Source organism: Melopsittacus undulatus, chromosome 2 (genome assembly GCF_012275295.1).
Source record: "Melopsittacus undulatus isolate bMelUnd1 chromosome 2, bMelUnd1.mat.Z, whole genome shotgun sequence".
Lineage (NCBI taxonomy): Eukaryota > Metazoa > Chordata > Aves > Psittaciformes > Psittaculidae > Melopsittacus > Melopsittacus undulatus.
The window spans coordinates 84,319,729-84,341,383 of NC_047528.1; positions in this window are offsets into that span (position 1 = coordinate 84,319,729).

Here is a 21,655-nt window from a genome sequence, read left to right on the forward strand (position 1 = left end):
CCAGGTGTTTTCCAGGATACCTAGTGTCCAAATTGCTGCAGATTTACTTATTTTTAGGCTTCAATATCCTTAAATTCTTTTGAAAAGCCACTAAATAGAGATAATTTTCTTTTTAGGTTCTGCAGCCTACTAGTCTGAAACCTGGAAACAGCACATAATCACAAACCTTTTACTTTCAAGGCTTCAACCATCACCCACAACTCCATTCATTCTGAGACAATCATCTGCTGATTTGTATAACCACACGTGTAAAAAAATCAAGCTTCATCTGAAAAACTAAAAGAATTAAATGAAATATATTTTAAAATGTATTTTGACAGAAAAATATTAAATACTAAAAATATTAAAGCTTGCCTTTTACAGCGGGAGGACAAGAGTAGGGAATTCATTAGTGAAAGACTGATTTGTTCAATTAAATCTATAGTTCATGGTATACATTGCATAAAACCACACACTACAGAAGCAACTGTAATTTAATTTACTCTCTTTACTTAATTATCTACTTCATTTCATTTAGCCATATAAAAATGCTAATTTTTATATTTTTTTAAAGCTCCTTGTGAGATTTTAAATTGAGTTCATGTGACTGTCACCATACGTATCTCAGTCATGTTGTGCCTCAATTCTAAAAACTAGACTATCTGCACAGAGGATTGAATTTAAGGATTTGGTTTACTCTAATTTTACAATGCTTTGTTAACTGCTTGAGTGCTGCCGCATGAAGCTGCTAAACATTCACAGAAATCATTCAGTCTTGTAACACCATCAACATTCAAAAGAGAGCTAACAAATAGTACTTCCCCCACAGAACAACAGTATTGGAATAGGCAACGTAGACTTGAGTATGCAATATACAGTGGGTTTAGGTTGGTTTTTTTGCCATGCTTTCAGTAAGGTGACTCTTTCGCTAACATAGTTAGCATGACTAGTCCTCAGTGTAGTATTTCTGTGACTTTTTGCCCCATTCTTCTTACACTGTCTCATCATTATCAGGGGTTTTCAGACACACTTCTTACTCTGGAGACCTGGTTCTTTTGTAAACATATCTGAAGACTAGAACTCTGTGGAGACAACAATCAGCAGCCATTGCCACCAACACCTAAATCCATAGCTTTGGTTTTATACAGCTCAGCTGTCTCTTCCACTTGCGCCTTGTGATTGCTGCCCTATGAGTTACTGGCACTACAGTGGGAGGTAGAAGGTCCTTGGCCTACCCTGTGTGCCAGTGAGTGATGCTGCACAGGCAGACATGCAGCACTGCAGCCTGCACAGTGTGAATGTGAACCCCTTACTGTTTGTTAAGAAAACATGGCATGACTTAAAGGCTAGCGTTGCGTGAGTTTCAGTAGCTAGGTGCTGTAGTCGTCAGTCAGGGTGCAGCACAACAGATGTGTCAGTGCTTCAGGACAGCTGTGCAATCCCAGTTTCCTGGTTTTTTACTTAATGAAATATTGTTGCTTGTTCATGATCAGCTCATTGCTTGAGCCAGTGTCTTTTTATACTGTTTCTGTTCTTCCCATGATTGCTTAGAAAGAGAATTTGCTGTATGATGCCATTGAGTAAAAAGGAGAGAGAGATTGTTCCCTGAAATGAAGAAAAGGAGTCTTCATTAGCAGCAAAGCTTTCACCCAGGGAGTGAGTATTGACAAATTCTTGTTTCTTAAAAGGCTAGACGGGATTAAGCCCAAATCTACTGCCTGTAGTGGTAAAAGAAACTGTTATGGGAAGGCAAATGCCTCAGATTGATAAATATATTTACCTCCTGAAGCTAAAATTGGGTGGAGTCAGCGTCTGCTAAAGATTATATTGAAAATTTATATAAAGCCCTGGAGACAAAAAACCTGTTTCAAACTACAATAAAACCAAGGCACAGAGCAATGGAAACCACTACTTGAATGCTTGGAAAATAATACTTGAATGAAATATTTCTTTTTCCTGTTAGCACTGCATTTGAGAAACATTGTTTTCTGTGCTGGAGCAATAGCTTCTGACACAATCTTACCACAATATGACAGTTGGTTTTGTTTTTTTTTTTTTTTCCATTATAGAAGGAAATAAAAGTATGACAAACATCCCATGTATTCTTCTCACCTTCAAAATTAAAAATACACTTTGAACATTCAGCAAGAGATTTTCATTCCCAGATTCTTAGACTGTTTGTCTTTCACATATATTATATTCTATTCTTGTGGTATTTGATGTTCTACTGTGACCAGCACTGTGGTGAAGAGCAGTTGCTCTATTAGAAGATTACGTTTATACTGCTTGCTACACATCGCCTTTTGAATACTCTTGGGATTAAGTCTGACTTTATCCCCAGGCTGCAAGTATATATTTAAGAGTCAATAACAACATGCCCTCCAGAAACTCCTCATGGTATGCGACTTCCTAGGCAACTGTGTAAAGACCAGACCAGATTTGGAACCCTGCCTTCCGAAATGGCATAGATTTGGTTTAATTGTTTCATTTCAAAGTAGTTTAGGGTCTTTGATCTTCAAACCAAAGATGCAATATTAGTAATCAATCCTAAAAAAAAAAAAAAGAAAAAAGAAAACTGAAAAAAGAGTTGATTCCTTAGTACAGATGGAAAGGCAAAATATTAAGTAGTAAATAATTAAATAATGTCTATAGGAAGACATTTTTAAGATTTCTATGTAAGCTGTGGTAGGACACTTCATTGTGAATATTAAAAGATGGACCAGTTTGATATCCAAGGAGATGAATAGCCTGTGCAGCCCATACATTTCTAAGTAGCTTGTAATTAGTATTCAAAGGTCTCAAAAGGACCCTGCAAATTGACAAGGACACACATTCAAGAAGATAAAAGTCAATAAAAGAACTGGAACTCAGAAGTCCATAATCCCAAGATGCTTCTGATACTGCATGCATCATAATTATTTTTTCACATTAATGTACTGTATTTGCATATCAAGAGCAAAAATAATTAATTTTTGAAACACAAATTTTCATCATATCAACACGTCATACTATGACTGCTTTGGCAGTGCTGTCCTGATGAGACTTTGGTTTGACTTTAATGTCAAGAGGAGTAATTCAATTTGCAGTCAGAAAGACCTGGAACTCTATTCTGCTCCCTGGCCTGCAGCCAGGTCACACTGGGTTGTGATCTCATAAACTAAGAAGAGTCAGCAAGGATCAGAATTCGAGCAAATGGGCATTCAATGATTTAGAAGTGATGCTCCTCATTTCAAATCAGCAATGCCTCAAGATGGCATTGAGGGCTCTGTTCAACAATGAAGCCATCATTCAAACTGAATATAAACCTGATGCTTTGACAATTTCTATTTATTAAAGATCCAGGCTACTTTTCAGTGCCCTGGGCTTATGCTCCCACTCAGTTCTCCAAACTGACCTCTGTGTGTGTGTTTCCTGGTGAGCTGACCAATGAACCTTGAAAATGCACTATTGTATCCCATTATTAACGTGTTTTTCTGTACAACTTTTGTTGCTGTACAAAACACAGCACTGAGTGGTAGGTGCTGCCACCTCTCTACTTCTTTACTGTTGGACAGGTTAAAACACACAAAAAATTTTTAGTGTTGGTGCAGCCAGGAAGAATCTTAGCAGCTGTCACAAAACCCCTCCTAAATATAAAGAAAATTTCATATTTTTAGTAGGCAGAGGGAGCAGTGATGTCTACATAGCTTGTAACATGTAAAATTTATATTCCTCAGGATCTTTGGAAGCACAAAACTGGGTATCTGGGAACTGAACCATAATAACTATATTCAAGAAACTTAGAATTATGATGAAGAAGAAGGAAAATAAGTAAACAACTATGTTCTGAAATCAACATGCTTTTGAGAAACAACAGAGATGGAGAATAGATGACAGGAAAAAAAAGGAGGGAAACTGATGAAGGAATACAATTCATGAAATGTCAAAAGAAGATTGAGGTAAAATGGTGTCTCTAAGTACTTAAGGACTTTTTCTTTATTGTTGCATTTTAAGTCAACTATACCCTTTAAACAAAGACTAGAATTTTTAGCAGATTGCTTGGCACAGCACTTCAGGCCAGAAGACTACTTCAAAAATATACTGGTTGACAGAAAATTTTATCTGAAGATGTCTTTGTACACAACTACCAGAGGAGCAGAAGGCTGCTTTTGCAATGCATTGGCACTTACTGAGATTTGCAAATCTTATAACTGGGTGTTGCACTGGCTTCAGTGATAATGCCATGACAAGGACAAGGGAAAGAATGTGTCTCATAAATCTCCATCTGTGCCATCTACCATGAATAGTAACCCTTTTCAAAGCTACAACAGTATGACTGCTTCATTTTGGGTAATACTTTGCCTGTACAATCAGTTTGTTTCATTAATTCCTGAACTTCAATGTCAAAATTTACTTTTGATGTGAAGTTGCAAATATCACACACAGGTAATTGTGTTTATGTTGCAACTGACTTGAGATGGCGACAGAGAAAGGGAGAGAGTGACAGATGCTTCATCTCAGTTTTGATGATGCTGGGTTCTCCAAGGGTAGCAGAACAAGTTGCAAATGATCTGTCATGAAAATCTGATTTGTTCTTGCGATAGTGAAATGCCACACACAGCTTTAGTTTCGGCAGTCCTGCAGCAATCGCTATTCAAAAGTCCTAATAATCACAAGAATATCTGTTCAGCTTCTGCTGCCTTTCTAAACCAACACAAGCTAAAGGGTCTAGACCATTTAAGAAAAAAAAAAAAGTATGCTTTAAACTTTCAAATTGCACACATTACTAAAACAATTTATTTCTTGTGCTCTTAGGCAGTTTAGGCACTTTCCAAAGGAACTTCCATCCAAAGCTGCTTAAGGCTTAAGCCAAGCAATGCCTCAGAGAACAGAGTAGGAGGAAAAGGGAGACAGTATGATTGATCACTAGAAGTTATCATATCCATATACTGAGCAAGACTCATGTCTTGCTTAGTGCTTAGTGAAAGAAAAAGAAAATGCTCAATGAAAGGGAAAGAAAGGCAACAGAAGGAAAGAAGCAGGGAGTTATTTTTGCTTTATTTTTTATATTAGTCATTATTTTGAAGATAACAATCTTCTTCTCATTGCTCTCTTCTATAAACTATGTGTCTTCAGTCTTGTTAGTCTCCCTCCCTATGAGAGTTCAATCATGTCCATGATTCCTAGTTTTTGCTGTATTCCTTTCTGGTAAGTTAGCAAAAATGATTGAAAAGGTCTATGTGAGGTCACTAATATAGTGTTAGACAGGAAATCATCATCATTATTTATAAATTATTTAACATGTATGTATGCATGTGGAGGAATATATCAGTAATATAGTACATTGTGGTTTAATTTCTGTTGAGCTCTTGATACTGCCTTTTATGTGAGAAGAGGCAGTCAGCTGGGAATCTTCAGTGGTGCATTTAAAATGCTGCAATACCGATTCTTTACCCAAGCAATATGCTATTGTTTGTCAGCATTTTCTAATATAAAAAAGAGGAAAGAAAGAAAATAGAAAACTGGGATTCCCTACTTGAATATTTCTTAAGCAAAAAAAGCTACTGAAAATGAAGAAATTCCTCACATCTGCTTTACCTCTTGAAATATCAAAACAGACTAGCAAGAAGGCATTTTTTAAGTCAGTTGTAAAGAAACCATATTGGCCAGTTCTACTCAATTTCTGAGTTTTTTTCCCATAAGTACAGGTGTTTGTGAGGTTATTTCACTGTCCCTGGTTGCAAACAGCCCCAGCGGATGAAGAGAGCAGGCACATGACCACACACCATGTAAATTATAGGAATTTTGATGTTCAGAAACAGCCACATTTCATATAATCCCATAGCAGTAAAGTTCACAAAATATCATAGTCAGATATTCATCCGTAGAAACCAGTAAGTCTGAAGTGCAAAGCTATTGTAAAACTGAGCAAACACATCATGCTGGGACAGAGAATATGCCAGATGTCATTAGAGCAAAAGTCAGAATGCCAATCTCTAAATATGTTTAAACTACTAATAATTTATAAGTTAATTACAAGAATAATTATAAGCAGGTATATTAAATAAGAGATGAGCTAACAGGAAGATCTGTAAATCAGTTTCCTTTGGAGACAGCAAATGATCTGAGACAGTAGTCATTTTATTGTCAAAGCACATCAGACTTTTGTAAGATTCCTCATGAGAACCCCAAAGAATACAGCTTTTGAAAGAATTTGTACAGCCTCCCAGCACAGACACCATATTCCAAGTGATGAACAAATCCTAATTTTCCTTGGACTAATATTGATAAAAGACACAGCTATTTGAAAGAATCCTCCTGCTGAAAAGAGTTTGGAAAATGCAATTTTTGCTATTATGGGCAAAGCATGATTCTCTTTTTATTTGAAATCACTTTGCAAATCTCCAAAATGGTGTGTTTGTTGGATATGTTAATCCTTTGAAAGAGATTCACAAAGGAACTTCTATTCCTATACTTTTCCTTCAGGTGTAAATTGCCTTCTCACACAGCATTTTGAATAATCCAAAACTGAAAAGGGAGATTAAAATCTCTGCTGATTTTCTGCTCATGCATAGCTATCAATAGCTGCACCATTGATCCTTTTCATCTCTCCAAATTTGCTTATACCTATCTGAATATATTCAAGACAATTTCCTTTAAAAACTGCAATGGTTCACCCCTGCCTCATGAATTCTTTTAGGCATTCACATACATACCTAGTTTTGTGTGTCTAAATATGCAAATATAGTAATTTGGCTTAGATTTCAGTCATAAGTATCCCAGACAATTAACACGATTCAAAGCCAGGTTTTACTCATAGCAGGGTTGGTGAGAACTGTTTGCTAGGAGTCCAGTTGGGGTTTGAATATTTCCAATAGTGGAGGCTCTACAACTTCTCAGGGCATGCAATATATGACCATCCTCTTATGAAAAGGATTTTTATGTTCAGACAAATTCCCTGTATTTCAATTTGTACACATTGCCCCTTGTGCTGTTACTGAGTTCCATTGAAAACAGTCTGGCTCTGTCCTAGTTACTCCTCTTATTAATCTACACATTGATAAGATCCCCAAGCCTTCCCTTCTCCAAGCTGAGCAATCCCAGATCTCACCTTTCCTCATATGAGATGCTCCAGTCCCTTAACGTCCAGCTTTGCTGGACTTGCTCCAGTATGTGCATGACTCTCTTATATCGGGAAGCCCAGAAGTGGACCTGGCACATGTTGCAAATCCTTGTGTAAATATAACCATAAACTATCCCCCTATTCCTGAGAAAATATTTCTTGCGTGAAGTACAAAAACTTCCCCAACTACTTCCAGTTTGATTTGAATTTGACAACTGTGTTTATGCAGCATCATTCAAAAATGTTCATTATTTTCCCACAAATGTACAGGCAAAAAAAAGGGTAATATTCTCAAATTTGATGATAGGTGTTTAGTATCATTTTAAAGTCTTTAATTAAGCTAATGGATTCTTAGTTGTGTTGAGTATTTCCTGTCCCCTGTGAAGTCTGGAAAGATTAAGACCAGCCTGCTTATTAAAGTGCAGAAGATAAGTGTCAGTCTAAAGAATTTTTCATATTTTAAAATAGAGCTGTGATAAATATGAAAATTAAGTGATGTTCCCATGTTTAGCCCAGTTTAGCTGAAAGCTGCCAAAACCAGTAGTGGAAAGGGGATTCACTGTCTACACTGCCCTACTCAAAGGGATGTGAGCTTCAAAGACTGTCTAGGCATCTCAAAACCCAATGCACCTTAAAGTTAATCAGTTTATGGTCCCCTTGACCATATACAAGAAAATGTAGGATTTTTTTTCCTGCTTTATTAATACTACATTTAGAGTTATACCTTTGAAATGCACAAAAGGGGAAAAAATTAGCATCTAGAGCTCAGTTATGCCCCAAATATTGCATGTTTTGCAAAAAGTATTTTTAATGTGACTTTTTTTTATTTCAGTGAGAGAAAGATGCTTGTATGAGATACTTAATTTCTTATTTCCTGCCTGACACATTTTCATCATTAATGTAGCTTGCTGAATAGCTAACTAAATGGTAATGAAAAGCAAAATTTCTAATTTCCTTCCCTACCCCACAGTGGCGTGTTTTGCATAGTTCCTGTACTCCTGAGATAGTTCCTTAGAACCATCAGGCCACTAGTGTCCTTTTATCACTACTGAAATAGTTAATTATTATTAATAACAGTTATTGCTATAATTACTATTTACATGTAAGGGAAAACTCAAATGTCTACTTTTTCAGAGAGTGGCTATCAACAATATTAAGAGAAAAGTCTTCAAAGAGAAGTAACAGCAATCTGGTAATTATTATTAATCTTCTTTTACATACCTCTCATTCTCATTAGGATTTATTTTTCATTAAAGGAGAGCATCCAAATTTAAACAAAAACAGGCTTCAGCTTCCAAACCAACCTGTTTCACATTCTGCAGGTGAATATGTTAAGTTTCCTATACTTCTAAAGAGAAAATCTGTCATTAGCTTCAAAATATCATTAGAATCATGCATTTTATAAATAAAGATTAAGACATGCCCTTTTGTTCAGTCCTTTGGAAAAACAAAATACATCCACAAAATGGATGGAACAGCAAGTTGAACACCAAATACTGTAAAAAAAAGATTAATTAGGTCAATGTTTTTAAGCCAGCATGTTGACTTGCAAATCCAGTATTACTGTGAAGAAATTCAAACTTTTCAGTGTGATGTCAACTCAAAAGATCATATAGCATGTTAGGAAAAGCGCATTTAAAAATTCATACTTCCTGAAATTTATATGAATCTCAAATCCACAATCTTTTGGTCTTGAAAATTAATTTGCACATTAATAACTGATTATAAAGATGGATAAGCTTATAACCAATCATAGCAATATCTTGCTAGTGATATTCAGCTTTGAGGACCTATTCACACATTGTCAGTGGTTTCATTCATGCACGAAAATCACAGGAAATGATGAAAGAGCAGTTTTAAAATTTCTTGATGACTGTCAGAGCTTCAAATCCAAATCAAGTCTGGCAGAGTGTATGCAACTCTTCAGAAGCTAATTGAACTGAACCCAATTATGTCAGGCTGAATTTGGTAAAGAGACCATATTGTTAACTCCGTACAGAAATGGCATTTCCTTTCAGATTAGGAAGAGCTATGCATGACATTTCTGTCTTTACCGTAAAGTGACAATCATCTTCAGTAGATTTACTCCTAACCTTGTCCCCTTATAACAATTTTCTTCAAGTACCATAATCATGCACATGTGAATTCCTACTCTAAGCCTCCTCAGCCCCTGCCCCAAGCTGAGGTCTTGAAATATTTTCAAAGTCATTACAGCAAACACAGTGCTAAATAATTTATAGAAATGTTTCTTTCAAAGAGAACAGTAATTTTTCTTTATGTATGTGTTTTGTACTGTACTATGTTCTCAGTTAGGCAAAGATTACCATTCTCTTTACAGCCTTGATTAACTTTCATCAGATTAATTTTACATAGTTTTTCCTACTGCTAATTTACTAAGATCAGAATCAGGTATTAAAGACAAATTAATAAAATCCAGAACACACAAAGTGCACTTTCATTTGCAGTATTGACATCACTGTAGATCACTTAGTTTCGGTTAATGATGAGTGATGCTTCTGGAAAATATTGTTACCAAAGATTAACTGGAACTGATCTTTGTTATGGTTATGTTCAGGTGGTTATGTTGTCTGCTGCAAGAGCTTCAAAGCTGAGATTCTTTCAGACTGACAAAACAGAGAGAAAAGGAAACTACAAAGGATATGAAATCTTGTTATCAGCAGAAGAAGGCATACATTTTGTAGAAACAAATTTTGCATTATTTTATGGCATTTCTTAGGGATCTTGATTTTGGTGTGTTCTGTTGCCTTACTCATCTATTTGCAGGTGCTCAACCCAATTAAGACCACAGATTCATGGATTAATATTACTTCATATTCTAGCCTAGGAATTTTAACATCTTAATCACTTTCTTAGAGCAGAACCACCCAGCTCATACCCCATTAAAGATGTGGATTAAGAAAATATTCCCATCTGCAGTGAGAATAGTCTAGTTCAAGAACTTGTCATAAATATCATATTTATTTCTTTTTTCTAATGAAGATGGTGCTTGCTTAGTCTCTCATATGTCCACATATTAAATGTACTTATCCTCTAGGATATTTGAATAAATAAATAAGATAATTTATTCTTAACAGCAATGCTGGCTGCTTTTCTTCTCTACCATACTGAAAAAATACCCCAATGAAACAAGAAAATACACAAAAGGAATTCCATAGAAGAAGTGATTCTAGCTATTTTCTGTTAACAATTTGTCTTGGGCTTCAGCTTTCCTCTCCACAGAACAACTGTGACTAACATGCTCTCCTCCCACAATAGGATCAAATAGTGGCAGCATGGCAACACTGACAGTTAATACTAATTGGAATAATTGCATTTAAAGGAAATCTGTTGTGTGTCAAAGAAAGAACGTGCTTTGGCACAGAGAAGGGAAGAACCTCAAAGTACATAGTTATGCTAGCAATGAACTGATCAGCTACATTTGTAGAAGGGTATTTATTTGGTAACATCCTAGATATGTTTAATCAACTAGTTACTACCATTATTTCTATTAGAAATATAAAATTTATTATATTTGGTTTCCAAATGAAGAAACCATAGAGTAGCCCTTTTCCCACCTCTCCCAACCTGCTCTTGGCCCTCATGCTTCTAACCAGCTCATTTAATGCGTTCCTAAAATGAATGCAGACAGACCATGAAACTAGCTAAGTTTTTAAAATCGCATATCCTCTCTACAAGGATGTATCACTTTGTTATTGACAAAGGCTGCTGGAAAATTAACAGTGTTTCACCTCAGAAGAAAACAAGAGAAGCTATACATTCACCTCACTGGGGCAAGTGGAGTTGTATGTCCACTGAATACATCAGACCTGCCTTGAGGCTTTGCTGAAGCTTTAGCTGTACTCAGTTTTGCTAGGGAAGATGTGAAGGTAGGATTAAAGCCTCCTGATCCCATTCCAGAAAAGAGGAAGAAAAACAGATGAAAGGTGTTACTTGTTTCCCCATTAATAGTGGGAGAGGTGGGGGATCTACCCACTGATTTAATGGGATCAATCCCTGTCTATTCCTCCCCCCAGTCATACCAGCCACTTGTTACCCCGGTGCCTTCCTGTGAGGTGTTGAAAGCAGTGAAGTGGTCCTCTTAGGCCTCTTGCAAACATGGTTCAGAGAAGGATCATTAATCACTTTGCTGCTCAAGATATTTTGTCTGTGTATAGAGCAGCTCCTCATTACTTGAAGGATGGTCATGGAATTAAGTGCTACTGGTCCTCACACAAGTCAAAATGAATAATCTCATCATATAACAAACTAATTTGAAAAGAAAAAAAAGATTCTTCCATGCCTTCCTTTAATCTCTGTATTTTAAAACATGTCATATTTTCAGAAAACATGTCATATTTTCAAAGAATATTAAAGTCTGCCAAGGAAAAGATATGGCAGGGGCTTAAAGTCTTTCTCTACAGAAAGCACAGAATAAAGTCATGTGTCCAACACGTTCATTCACATTCATGGGCACACTTGAAAACACAGGAAAACCATTTCCCCGGTAAACTATCTTGAAAAAATTATATACATAGATAATCAGTCTGAGTGATGAGAGCAGCTTTTGAGCTTGCATATAAACTCTTGAAAGTAATTTCCATTCTTTTTCTAATTAATAAACTATATATTGATTAGCTCATAGGATTTCATGTTTCATATATCTAATTATAAATTAATATTAAGTGTTAATATAGAAAATTATATTCATATATTTTAACCAAGATTGAAAACAGCTACTAATTATGATTTGAGTGGTTTTAAGTGCTGTTGAATCATATGTGATTCAGTTATTTGCCCCATTGCTAAAGCAATGGGATTTTTAGCAAGGCATTAAGGATTTCTTACTGACAGCCTACAGCACTTTTCACCCACTCATGCTACATCCTTCTGTCTTCTCCATCAGAGACAAAAAAATTCTCAGGCATTAAATCTGAAGGTCACTGATTAGGTTTGATTTATTGATCACTACATAATTTCATTCACTAACTGTTTCTGTTATGGGAAAATTGGCCCAAAGCCTCTACAAGCCTGATGGCTAACTTAGGCATACCACAATACTGCCTGATGTCTCTACAAATCTTAGACTCAGTTTGACAAAATACTAAATTATCAACTGAAATTTAAAGCAAAGGAAATTCCTAGCTCTTCAGCTCAAATAAGCTTGAGCATTCTCCATGCTCAGAAACAATGAGCTGTGTGGAAAAAAAAATAATACTGTTAAGTTATTGCCATCCTTTTTTTTGAAATTGATCTTAAAAAAAAATCAACACTGGAGGTTGGCCAGGCTGCTATTGGGTGTTTATAACTGTGTTACCAGGCCTCTCAAGCTAAATTGTCTCAATGAATGGACTTAGAAAAATCACCTCTCCTTTCTGCACTGCTGTGGATAATAACAGCATTTATCTCTCCCTGAGAAGTATTTGAGGATCTACTTAACTATCAATAATCTGACATCTAAAGGCTTTATAGAAGTGTAAAACATTGATATAAGTAAGCAGTATTTACTACTTAACTGTGGAAGGCATAGATTAACTTCTCAAGAGGTGAAATTTAGACACTGTATGTTATGTGAATACCCCATATGTTAGCCAGCACAACCAGAAGCTGAACAAAATTACACAAGACTTGGGTGACTCACTGGTACTGCTTCACATTAAATAAAGACAACAGTAAGCATTATCAATGCTGCATTTCCATGATCACTGTGCTCTGACAGAAAATGGCCACAATCTGAAAGGATGGAATTGTCATCCTGGCTAAGCAATCAGTTTCTCATTTAATATTACTATTGTTGTGAGTGCCCAGCATGTACTTGGATATCTAGAGCAGAGAGCAATAGCAACATTTAAATTTTGGTTGTTTGTTTGCTTGTTTGTTTGTTTTGCAGTTCACTCAATTTGACATTTACAAGACTAGTGATGCAATAAAACGACCAGTTTTCTGATTTATATAACCAGCAACAGAATCATTCTATTCTGTTAACAGGATGAATTTAGATGTTGTTACATTTTAATTCTTTTTTTTTTCTTTTTAATACAGTGCTCTGTCAGGGGAACTAGAAATCCAGACAAAAGCCTGTTTTGTCTAAACAGTCCACTGCCATTTTAAAAGTAAAGGTAGGCTTTTCACAGATTAACAGAAAATGAAGCCATGAAATAACTGGTTCCAGAATACAGTGTAAAGTTTAGTTGGCTTCTAACCAATGCTTTAATCCACAAAAAGACTTCAGCTTCCACATGATCACCAGCACCTAAATCCACAAGTGTTCTCCACAGAAATCCCCACTTAAACTTTGGGCCTCCTTGGGTGATGATGAGTAAAAGCAGCAGTATCTCCACTTATCCTTTGTGCAGGTAGCACCTTGGCTCTGCTTCTTTCCAGCAAGTGCCTGGAAGGGGTTGCAACTCAGGCAGTGGTCTCAGAGGAGAGGTTTGGTGCTATTGCAGCAGCCAAGAGGTCACACTGCTTTAGCAGCTGCAGGGAGAAAGTATTGTTGAGATGCAGTTCAAAGATGTGCTTTAGACTTAAGATGCTTGCCACTCACTTTTCCAGAGGTGATACATTTCCAGGGCTATAATACTAAAATTGATGGTTTATCTATAAACAATAAGATATTGTTTCTAACAGTTTCTTCATTGTGTTTAATGACTATTAAGAGGGGAGAAGGGAAGGAAAAGGAAGAAAGAAACATTTGCAAAACACTTTGCCCTTGTTGTAATTGATAGCACCCTTCCCTTGGCTCAAGAAAGAGTGGGATGAGATTAACTGTAAGAAAGCTGAGGTGATGTGCAATCAGAAACATAAAGACAGGTGAAAATATGATCCCAATCCTGATGCCAGTCTGATCTCCTTCCCCTGCATCACTTTTCTACTTGAGCATGTAGGAACATTGTATAAGATGAACAGTTCCTGGCAGTTTCTCTGAAGTATACTCCAAAGGCCAGATTTCTGACTTATGTTGAGATGCTGCAATCAGTGAATAGTATTTTAATATGCACTGAATAGTGTTTTAATATGTATTCAAATATAATACTGTTTCTTGTTACAAGACCCTTTCATTCTTTATGAAGTTAAGCCACCATAGAGGGAAAGGGGCAAGGAAGCAAGGCTATATCCATCTCAAAAAGAAGAAAAGAGAAATGGAAGTTAAAGGAAGACAGAACAAAAGTAAAACAAAATCAGTGCTGTCAGGAAGATAATAAGCTGCATGACTTTACAGGAATTTCTTTCTTATTGCCCAGTTAACTTCAGAAGCACATTAAAGTTAAGGTCTGTCATAACTGTTGCATGTAGTGTTCAGATGCATTTTCAAAAAATTTGGGCAGTATCTATACCCTTCTTCCTCCTTTGGTGACATGTCATTGTTGACAATATTTTGAGAGTTGGAACTCCTACAATAACATCGGTGCCCCAGCTTAGATCCAGGGTTTTCTAGCTCTCAAAAATTAGGAGACTGCTCAAACTGAATGTTTTGGTTCAGCTCTAATAAACATGAGAATTAAGAAAGCAGTTTGGCAGAGATATGGAGATACTTGAAGATGGAGTTTCTCACCACACCATTTGGGCTGAGGGACAGGAAGAAGATGTGGAACACAGTGAAAAAAGCAATGGAAATACTGGAGATAACAGAAAAAGGAAATTTTAAACTTCACAGGAGAAAGAAAGCTAGGAAACTCTTTCAAATTTTCAGTAACATTCTACCAACTGTCAAGTTGGATAATTTGACAGTTCTGTTTCAAATTTAAAATATTTGGGAAAAAGTAAGGGGCTTGTTATTTCACTTCATTTGCTCTTTAAAAGAATGTAGGAAATTCTAGGCCCACCTCTGCCATCAGCTGAATAACATAGTCCCAGCTAAGGCCAGCTGGACAAGAAACCTACTCAGACCTGGAGCCTCTCCTCCAATCTCTCTCTCTGCTAGAAGCAAAAAAAAGCAAATGAAAATCGAGAAATTTGAAGCTGCCTAAGGCAATTAATTTTGATTTTTTTAAAATGTACTACTTTTCATCTCCACACATGAAAACAGAGCCAATAGTGGTGATTATCATGCACTGTGATTTCTAAAGTGTACTGTGCACAACAGACTGGTTTGCTTTTGACTGTATAAAGTCTACTTTAGTTAATTTTATTCATTTTAGTTATTTTATTTCATATTAGGGCACCAGACTGTGTAAAATATTATCATAGCAGCCATATGGTTTTCCTAAGCTAGATTTCAGTTGTTTTTATCTCACCACCTTTTTAAATCATACTTACATAGCATTTAAATTAACTTTTGATCATTTCAGGTCTACCTCTGCTGTTATGGATAATGTACTATGATAAAAAAAAAGAATTTTCCATTCCAATTTTTGTAAAATAGCAGTGTTGTTTGTATTTGTACCTCAACTATATCTTGAAGTAGCCTAAGAGGAAGCTTTCACCACAGAGATGGCTGTTTTTATTACATTTGATCAGCTGTAAAAGGGATTTCCCAGAACAAGGAATGGAAATGCTTTAATGGCCTTTTAGGTAATGTCAGGATTTTTTTTTGTTTTGTTAATATGAGCTTTTGCCAATCACTAACAGCATGATCCAGATCCCATTTGAAAGAAATGGAAAGTCTCCCATTGAGTCTGATGGCCTTTGGATCAGTCTCTAAGCACATTTAGGCTTAATGAGATGTTAATGTGAATTTTATGCTGCTGTGTATATGAATAGATTTTCCAAACTTTTTTTACCCACTAATGCAAAATGAGCGATCTGCCTTTTTGAATTTTTAAATTTAATTTCCTTGCTACAACTGGTGTGCATGCAGAAGAATTATGCTACTTGTTCAGTGCCCTGCCTTCTCACCCCCTTGCCGATCTTTATCGGTGACAGATTGCAAACTGCAGAAAACATTACCCGCAATCTGAACTGGAAGAAGGAAACGCCATCCTCCCGCTTTGACTCTTCATTTGTGTTGAAACTTCAGCTTCAGGAAAGGCAAAATTAAAGCCTGGAAAAGAAAAAAGCAAAACCACAACAAAACAAAACAAAACAAAACAAAAACCAAACAAAAAAAAACCCACCCAAAAAAACTAAACCAAAACAAAACAAAAAAACCCACAAACAAACAAAAAAAAACCCCAAAACACAAGAACAAATTGCCACAGAATCACCCCGAACCCGGGGAAACGGGGAAAGTGCTATTCTTTGTTTCTTGCTCCACCTGGTGGGCGATGCCTGTGTGGCGGCCCACGCGCGTTCCGAAAAGACATCCCTGGGTCCATATGGACATGATATACAGTCATGTGGACACTCTGCCCTTCCTTGTCAGAGGAGGTGTCTGGGTGTTTTCCCAGAGGAAGGCAGGCGAGAGGGACTCGAGTCCGTGGGGTCACAGAAAGGTTTCATGCAGCAGCAAGGTGGAGATTAGAGAGGCAGTGCCAGGTTCCCTTCCCCTTTTGAGTGAGGCTCCTTATTCGTTGCCGAAAGGTGCTGGTTGTTTTGCTCATTTTTCAGCTCTTCGCTGCTGTGATTCTGGCTGCTCATGGCCTAAAAGCCTGGTGGCTTTTTTAAGCTACCTTGGATGCAGCACTGTGAGGAGGCTCTGTGGTCTCAGACCCCTTGCCAGAGAGGAGGCAGCTTGTTTTGACAGGTCTGGCATGGAGATGGGGACATGCACGTGAGAGCCAAGGATTACACTGCAAACTGGAGCACAAGGAGAAAGAGCTCTGCCTCTGGCCATGTTGAAGGGGCATGTCCAGCTACGTGATAGCATGAATGCAGGCTGCCAGGACTGCACAGCAAAGACCCTGGGCATATATTTAGACACACGGAGAAAAGAGTGCTTTCTATGGATTCTTAGCCAAATCACACGCCCTGCTTTAGCAGAAGAGGTGACAAGCTGGAATCTGACGTAGGTATTTGGCACTGCTAGGGTGGAGTTAGCTACAAAGTTTCATAGTTTTGTAGTTTCCCCAAAGGCTCATGCAGAAAAAAAGTATCACCAGAGGTTACTTATGATCAATCATTAGTTATTTTCTCCTCATTCCTTTGATACACGCTTCTGTGGTAAATGCCAATTATTTGACAAGCTACAGATTATAGATTCTCATTGTTTTAATTAATAATTGAGGTATTTGTAAGTCAGTCTCAATTGTGTATAATGTTTGGCATGCCTGACTTTTAGATAAAAACTCCTCAAACTAGCATCTTGGGAGGCCTTTAAAAACCTTTTCCCCAAAAACTGACAAGAGACATGCTACCTCTGTCTTCCTTTAAATGTTATCAAACTATGTCTATTTATTACACATTTCAGATTCAGCATAACAGCTTTAGCATGCTGTTGTATTTTAGGAAAGCAGTGGTCTCTCAGATTGCTTGAAAACACATGGTTTCTTGGGGAAAAGAAAGAAAAGTATACCCTGCCTCAAGACCAAACCAGAAAATCTTACATTTACCAGAGAAACACTATATTATGCCCTTTGGCCAAGAATTTCCTGATCTAGCTGAATTCTGAGTAACCTTCAACATTAACCACTTGCAGAGCACATGGGAGCATGGCCATGGATAGCTGTAGTAAATTTTAGATATGAAACCATGCCCTCAAACAGATATTTCCTGTGATCGGCCCGTCAGGATAGCTCTGTCAACTCAAACATTCATCCCACCCAGATTGTACTGGTATGTCCAGCACCTGGTTCACCCATTAGCTCATGAACCCTGTCAGCAATGCAGGAATAGCAATGGTGCATCAAGCAAACTGTAGTAGAAGACATTTTTTAGCCACACTTACAAGCTGATCAGCCTGGCTGTTAAGTAGGGTTTGTTTGCTCTGTGAATTCCCTATTGTGCTTCCCCTCTTCACCCTCATCTGCACTGAGAGAAATAAGTATATAAATGAAAAGGAACTCAAGCTGACAGACCACAAGTTTGCTGCCAAAGGAAGATTAGTTCCTAGACATGTAGAACAAGAAGACATTACATTTTTTGTCATAGCTCCACTCAATGAGCAGAGATTATTTACAAGGTCCAGGGTTTAAGTGTGGCAGATGGATGCAGACTAGCAGCTCACATGAACAAAGATGCTGTTTCAAAGAAAAGGTGTGTTCAGCTTCTGGAAAAGAAATTTACTTCTCAGCAGGGACTGGCAACTCTAATCTTATTTACATTTCTCACAGCAGCAGTACGCGTGTCTCATTCTCAGTCCTAGCTCTCTCTGCCAGCTGAAGCTGTGCTATACTGATAGGTAGTAAATAATGGAGGATTGTGCAGATTGTTGTGAGGCCTTTTCCTTCTCTCTGTGCTGCAAACTCCTTTTCAGAAGAAACAGTTAAGTTGTCAGTGGAGTGGGATTACAAATCTGATACTTGGTACACTTTTGGACAGTTACAGCTTTCAGGCGTTTTCCATGAATAGGCACCAATCATTTCACTGCCACACTGGTGAGGCGTTCTGTTGGGTTAGTCATTTTTCAGATGGGGATCAGAGGAACAAGCGCAGGAAGGTGAAAACAGATATCATTTTGTAGATTCATGTAAGGTACAACAAAATCTAGGGCTGTAAGGCAACTGCATTTTACTCCTAGGCTTTGAATTAGTGTCTTTCAACATTATTTAAGAAGTTTGCACTGTTGAAGTAAAATTCCTGATAATAAACACTTATTGCTCTAAATACTTAACATTCTGCTCTGTGAAAATATAGAAGAAACCTATTAGCAATCATAGGTTTGTGTTTCATTATGGCTTCTAGATGTAATGATAATGTTAAAAGCAGTATAGTTTCTTAAAAAAATGGCACTTACTGTATAATAGTGCACCCTTGAAGATGATGTTATTTTACAAATGTTCAACATGCACATACTTATACCAACACTTGCTGTAATAAAACAGAAACCTGTATTATTATAAATTCTCACTAATGCAATTCTACTCAGAGGGCTGGAAAAAGTTGCTTTTGTATTATGTTGTTCATTTTAATGTCGGTGTAGTCCTTCACTATTCACATAGCTTTATTAATAAAAATAATTGTCTGTTAGACAGAGACGAGCAAACAGCCCAGATTAAAACAGCCATAAGACTCCAGTGATTGCATCTACAGTCAGTGCTCTGAGCAGCTACTTCTGCTTGAGAGATTTCAGCTGAAACCCTGCAGGCACTAATGAGGTCAGGAATCTCAAGCATAGTAATAAAGAAGGAGTGCTCAGGCTTTGAAGAGCCTTACAGCTCTATAGCACCTGTTGAGAACTGCTCCTGGGAGAAAGAGTTACAGCACTGCCATGCAGTGGAAAATGAGTAACCCTATTACATAGATCAGAGACTGACATTGTCGGAGCTCATGTACATCACAGGGCAGCAGGGCTCCCTGCCACCAGCCTGACACAGTGCCACCACCCACACCAGACAAATTGATACGACCCTCCTGTCCCACAGAGCTGCCTCATGATGGTGTAGGGCTTTGAAGTAAGAAAAAAACAAATGTCACAAGGCGCATGATAAAAACCTGAACTCTGGCAACAAAGTTCCTGCTTTTGGTTTTGATTAAAAGCACAGCCATGTAGCAAGATGTTAGCACAGAAGGTGGAGCTGTGGCTTGTGCTAATAGGGTAGTACAGTTGCTCCTTAGCCCTAGATAAAAAAGGTTGCAAGGATGGAGACAAGGAAAAGAAATGTCTTTAATTAAAAAAAAAAAAAAAAAAAAAAAGGCAAGAAGATCCAAAAGCCTTGAAGTGAGGGATTGTTAGAATTTATGTGGGTTTTTTTTCCCCCCCATTATAATGCATTCAGATTCACTTACCATCATCTCAGCTACCTTACATCCTGAAGAGTTTAGCACAATATTTACAGAGAAACAAGAGGGGAAAATGCCATGTCATATTCCAATAAAATACTCCATTTTGTTCTGGTTTTGCTGAACTAGAAAGGGTACAACTAGAAAGGGCAGCACATTTCTTTGTCCTCAGTATCATGTACGAAATAATAACATTCAAGTGGGAGTGTGGTAGGTTGCAGTATTCCCAACCAAAATTTTTGTCTTCAACAGCAATAATATTCTCTTTTGCTGATAAGCTACTTCTTATTTTACTGCATCTTTTTGTCACACCAGTGAACCATGGGTGGGCTCCTCAAAAACTGCCTTACACCTTTAATTATAGAAGTATATGTTTTTTAAAATATGTGGGAAATATTTTTTCCTCACCTGTCTCAGTGTGGGTACATTTCTATAAATAGCGAATGGCATCTATACTCAGCTTGCACTGGAGTAACTCCTACTAAGTAATGACACCATCATTATGCCCAGGCCATGATGGGATCGCATCCTGTCAGTCATTTCTTGAAGCTGCCAACCTCACCACATGATCCAAGCTGTACAAAACCAGCAGAATCATTCTAACTTCAGGGGTTCCTCCAATATCTATGTCAAAAACAACTATGTAGTCACATAACTATAGATCTCCCTTAAAAAGTACTTTAGCAATTGAGAAACTTGACCCTGGTCCATATTCAAGATTCTTTAAAATTCTTGTTACTAGATTTTCTGTTTTTTGTATTGTGAACTTTTTAATGCTATGAAATTGGTGCTGATATTAATGAAAATGCCACAGCGTAGAAAATCTTTCAGAGATGCACAGCTGAGGAAAAAAAGAAACCTTTGAGCAAAGGAGCTACTGCCTGACAGCACAGAGCAGAAGTGTGAGAGAATTCAGTGAATACCAAATAGTACTATCATGGTCTGAGTCCAGCAGTGAGAAGTTTTCATTACCGCAGAGTTCTGGCCTTCTTTTTCTTCTTACCGTGTATCGTCCCATTTGTCAGTCACATCACGATCTTCTGATTGACAGGAGAAGTCAATCTCTGTACCATTTTTCTTGATTATTTTATTATGGAGAATTATTTAACAACAGGATCTGGTTTATCTTTACCTCATTTTGTTTTAGGTGATCTCAGTGAGAAGCAAGCAAGACTCAAAGGAACTTGAAGAATATGTGTAGGTAAGTGCAAAGGGAGAATGGAGGTAAGCTATAAATACTCTTTTGGGGAATATGAATGTGTTAGTAGCTTCCTTCTAAACACAAAACTGAGACATGACCATGATGTATGCAATTTGTCCAGAGAATGTAGGTGGTAGAAACAAGACTAGGTTTAATTTTCCATAATAGAAAGCAAGATTGGAAAATGTAAGACAAAGAATGGTATTCTAAGATCTATAGAGTAATGAAAACTGCAAAAGAAAAAATCCCACACATTATTAAGCTGAATTTTATTTCTGTAACATGCTTGAGGAGCAATTTTGCAGTTAAATTCTTGAACCCACTTTCACTGCAAGCATATGTTTGCCAACATGTCAGTGCTGCCTTGGCTCTCTGTGTCAGCTACTTTTCTTCTAAGGGTTGTCTCTGATGTTCTGCCTTTCCAGTACTGTTTGTCATCTGGTTGATTTCTGAGCTTGACAGGCTGTACGTTCAATACCAAATAGGCTGCTGGTCTGTGTAGTGAACTTTGATGGGATGAACAGCAACATTATGTCAGCTAAGGAGTGTTGATTTGTTTTTCTCTAACCCAAAGGCAATCATAAATCTAAATATAGATATTTCTGGTCTGCAAGAAC